Source organism: Mustelus asterias, chromosome 23 (genome assembly GCF_964213995.1).
Source record: "Mustelus asterias chromosome 23, sMusAst1.hap1.1, whole genome shotgun sequence".
Classification (NCBI taxonomy): domain Eukaryota; kingdom Metazoa; phylum Chordata; class Chondrichthyes; order Carcharhiniformes; family Triakidae; genus Mustelus; species Mustelus asterias.
In genome coordinates, this window is record NC_135823.1 from 60,986,078 (window position 1) to 60,991,096 (window position 5,019).

General features: G+C 45.1%; 1 protein-coding gene across 3 annotated transcripts in view; it reads left to right on the plus strand.

Moving 5' to 3' along the window:
- txndc11 (thioredoxin domain containing 11) overlaps nt 1-5,019 on the plus strand; it is a 103,828-nt gene that overhangs the window by 97,936 nt on the left and 873 nt on the right. The window lies entirely within an intron of this gene.

The following is a 5,019-nucleotide window of genomic DNA, read 5'->3' on the forward strand; positions in this document are numbered from 1 at the left end:
AAGTTGAGAGCCCAGATTTTTTTTTATTGTGGGATTTGGGTGTTGCTGGCTCGGTCAGCTTTTACTGCCCATCCCTAATTCACCTTTGAGAAAGTGGTAGTGAGCTATCTTCTTGAACCCGCTGCAGTCCATGTGGTGTAGGTACACCCACTGTGCTCTTAGGGAGGGAGTTCCAGGATTTTAAACCAGCAGACAGTGAAGGATTCTTTCCATAAACCACATTGGCAAATGATGGAGTGAATTTCGTATTCAAACTGAGCATTGGGATGACTGTACCTTTGGTGAGGCCACAATACTCTCTACATCCTGCCTGTTGTTGTGCCTCTGCGTAGCTTCAGGAACAACCCAGATAGAAGGAGCAAAGGTTTAAAAGTAAAGTACAATTTATTTATTAGTCACAAGTAGGCTTACATTAACATTGCAATGAAGTTACTGTGAAATTCTCCTAGTCGCCACACTCCGGCGCCTGTTTGGGTCGATGCACCTAACCAGCACATCTTTCAGACTGTGGGAGGAAACCGGAGCACCTGGAGGAAACCCACGCAGACACGGGGAGAACATGCAAACTCCGCACAGCCAGTGACCCAAACCAGGAATTGAACGCGGGTCCCTGGCGCTGTGGAGCAGCAGTGCTAGCCACCGTGCCACCTAACTAAGGGTCACAGATGAGGATGGCGTTAAGCTGCATTAACAATGAATTAATCCAAACTGTGTCCCTGGTTTGACTCCTTATCAGTTAATTTATGCTTGCGCCTTATTGCTGTTCAAAGAATTATAGAATCTCTACAGTGCAGAAGGGGGCCGTTCGGCCCATCGAGTCTGCACCACAATCCCACCCAGGCCCTATCCCCATAACCCCACTATTTATCCTGCTAATCCCCCTGACAGTTAGGGGCAATTTAGCACAGCCAGTCCACCTAACCTGCACATTTTTGGACTGTGGGAGGAAACCGGAGCACCCGGAGGAAATCCATGCAGACACTGGGGGAGAACGTGCAAACTCCACACAGACAGCGAGCCAAGCCGGGAATCGAACCAAGCCGGGAATCGAACCCTGGTCCCTGGCGCTGTGAGGCAGCAGTGCTAACCACCGTGCCGCCCCCATGTTATAGTTAACATTCTTCTACTTCGGATGCCAACAATCCAGTCGAAGCCTGCAAGTGGATCAAAGGTCCAGGCGTGAGACACCAGAAGGGTAGCTACCATCTGATGGATGCTTTCAGGCAAGAAGGGGAAAAAGTTGGGAAAGAATGTCCGAATTCAGAAATGGTTTGATTTATGCCTGCTATTTCCAAGTTGTACTCAATTCAGTATACAACTTGTGTTCTGGACAGATTATTAATGACTTGTATGAAGGAGTGTTGATTAAATACATTTAACTTGTATTTGCCATTCATATTGCCCTGTCGAAATGTGCAACTGATGTAACAGCAGCAAATAGATTCCCCTGTCTGTAGAAACGGGGAGGAAAAAGAGTGACCTGTGTTTTCAGGTTATAGCTTGCAGCATGAAGCACTGGCTTTCAGTATTGCTCTGAGTTCACTGTTTAATACATGCTTTCAATGTGCGAATGAGTGGGAAGGAAACTAGCTCTGAAATTCAGCTGAGACAGGCTCTCTTTCTCTGCTCTGCCATTTCTTTCCTGTTCAAAGGCCCCTCCTTGTAAGTGGAACAGTGATGCCTCTCTTCCGCTCGCCCTACATTCTCACCACTCATGTAAACGAGCTGAACTTGGAAATGCCGGCAGCTTGAGCTCACTGCGAGTTGAAAGCACGTATGCAAACCATGCATTTCCTGACTTGCACTGAGGCAGCACAAATTGGCTGTCGTAGCTCTCTGTCTTTGCAACCGTGTGTCAGATGACCCTGGTCCCACGATATGCAATTGATCATAGAATCCCTACAGTACAGAAGGAGGCCATTCAGCCCATCGAGTCTGTACCGACCACAATCCCACCCCCAGGCCCTATTCCCGTAACCCAACACATTTACCCCGCTAATTCCCCGGAACACGAGGGTCAATTTGGCATGACCAGCCAACTTAACCCGCACACCTTTGGACTGTGGGAGGAATGTCTTACGGCCCTCCTATGTCTTATGAAATGGATGCTCATCTGAAGATGAACATAATGGGATGGAAGATGTAAAGAAAGAATTTGCTTTTCGATTTTAGTGGGTCTTTAAAAAAAAAAGCTTAAGCTGGCAAGTAAATTGTTTCTTTAACTCAGCTCCGAGTTTGACATTGATGAACAGTCAGGTTAATCCGTGTTAATTTTTCAATTGGTCTCCAAATTCGGGAAGAAGGAGCGACTAGAAACTGGAGAAAAATAGGATCAATTCAGGACAAATTCAGCAGCTCAAAACTGGACACCCATGAGCAGCAGTAGGATTGCATTTCACCGTAATCTCCTAGCCTGACATATTTCTAACTTTACTATTACCATCAAGCCGGGGAACCAATCCTGGCTGTGTGAGCAGTGCAGGTTCCAAACCTGCAACCTGTGCTACCGAGAAGCAGCAGGTGCATTCGAATGCCGCCATTGGCATGCTCCCCTCCAAATTTCACACCATCCTGACTTGGGTCTATCACTGGGTCGAAACACCCCAACTTACTGTCCAATAGCACTGCGGGAGCACCTTCATGGCAGTTCACCAACAACTTCTCAAGGGCAATTAGCGCCGGGTCATAAATGCTGACCTTGCCACTGATGCACATCGCGTGAATTTTATTTACCAGTTTCAATTCCTTTAAAGTGAGCAGTTTTGATGACAATTTAAATGGGACTTTGAACATCGACATCGTGGGACTTGAATGAGGAAGCAGCTGTGAGATCACTTGCTTTACAGTTCTATATGGTTGAACAATTGCAGAAAGCAGTGTTTCCTTTGGTAATTTGTGAGAGAATGAAGTACTTCAGTTCTATAATTGTCCAACTCTATCCCAAACCAGCTATTTAATTGAAATAATAGACCGAGGGATGAGTTTGGCCCATCCTCTGGCTTCTACAGGCTTCTGCTCTGAAAACTGTACAGATGAGAAGTCCCAAAATTGGATTCCAAGCTTAGCTCTGGGTGCTTTTAAAGATGGTAAAAGTGGCTCTTGCACTAAGAATGAAAGTCAAGCAAATTTGTATCTAATTTGTATTCCATAAGCTGCGCTGAAAAATATGTCTGGGTGTTTTGATTTGATTTGATTTATTATTGTCACATGTATTAGTATACAGTGAAAAGTATTGTTTCTTGTGTGCTATATAGACAAAACAGACCATTCATAGAGAAGGAAAGGAGAGGGTGCAGAATGTAGTGTGACAGTCATAGCTAGGGTGTAGAGGGTTGTGATGGTTGACTATGGCTTAGTCCATTAAATAGCCTGCTGGCATGTATTGTTAAACATAAACAATGCCCATTTGTAATGTGCCAAAGGTTTGCGACTATCTGTGGAATTATGTTGCTACACAAGCCAAATCATGCTTTCAGGAGGGCAAAAACCTGTTTCGAACCCAACCAATTGAGCATTTGAGTATACTACTTAACTCAAGAATTAAGAATTCCTTAATCTACCCAGTTTTGGAACATTATATAGGATAAATACCCTTGTGATGCTGCATTGATTTCCTCCTTATTGAAGACATATCTTCATCATTAACATTTTATAACAGAGGAATAGTGAAAACTACAGGGCGGGATTTCCCACGCAACCCACCGTGTGTTTCGCAGAAGCGGCCCGTATCTCTTGCTCCTGCCGTCGTCAGTGGGTTTCCCGTTGAATGCACCCCTCGTCGCCGCAGTGGGGATGCGCGTTGGACAGCACGGTGGCACTGCTGCCAGGGATCCGGGTTTGATTCCCGGCTCGGGTCACCATCTGTGTGGAGCTTGCGTCTTCTCCCTGTGTCCTCTGAGAGCTCTGGTTTCCTCCCACAGTCCGAAAGACGTGCTGGTTAGGGTGCATTGGCTATGCTAAATTCTCCCTCAGTGTAACCCGCACAGGCGCCGGAGTGTGGCGACTGGGGGATTTTCACAGTAACCTTTTGATTTGATTTATTATTGTCACATGTATTAACGTACAGTGAAAAGTATTGTTTCTTGCGCACTATACAGACAAAGCACATCGTTCATAGAGAAGGAAAGGATGCAGATTGTAGTGTTATAGCTAGGGTGTAGAGGAAGATCAACTTAATATAAGGTACGTCTCTTTAAAATTCTGATGGCAGCAGGGAAGAAGCTGTTCTTGAGTCGGTTGGTATGTGACCTCAGACTTTTGTATCTTTTTCCCGACAGAAGAAGATGAAGAGAGAATGTCCGGGGTGCGTGGGGTCCTTAATTATGCTGGCTGCTTTGCCGAGGCAGCGGGAAGCGTAGACAGAGTCAATGGATGGGGCTACATTCACGACCTTTTGTAGTTCCTTGCGGTCTTGGGCAGAGCAGGAGCCATACCAAGCTGTGATACAGCCAGAAAGAATGCTTTCTGTAGTGCATCTGTAAAAGTTGGTGAGAGCCGTAGCTTAGTCTTCTGAGAAAGTAGAAGCATTTGTGGGCTTAATTTAAAATGTCGGCATGAGAAAGGGGGTGGGAGGGGGAGGGAACCAGGACAGGTTATTGGTGATCTGAACACCTAAAAACCTGAAGCTTTCGACCATTTCTACTTTGTCCCCATTGATGTAGACTGGGGCATGTTCTCCTTTATGCTTCCCGAAGTTGATGACAATCTCCTTCGTTTTGTTGACATTGAGGGAGAGATTCATTACAGTGTTAATGTGAGCCTACTTGTGACACTAATAAATGAACTTTAAACTTAGCTTTAAAATACTTTAAACTGTGTTGACGTGACTGGAAAATCTCACCAGCATGAACCGCTCTTAAGTTCCACTATCCACAAGAGTAAAATCAAAATTTCCTTTTTTATAGGCAGATCAAAAATGGAGTGTTCAAAGTCGAGAAGAGTTGATAATCTGGAAATGTTCAGGTTTTTACCCTCATCAGGGTATTTCTACTGCAAATTTATTTCTCTCTTCTCTTTCAG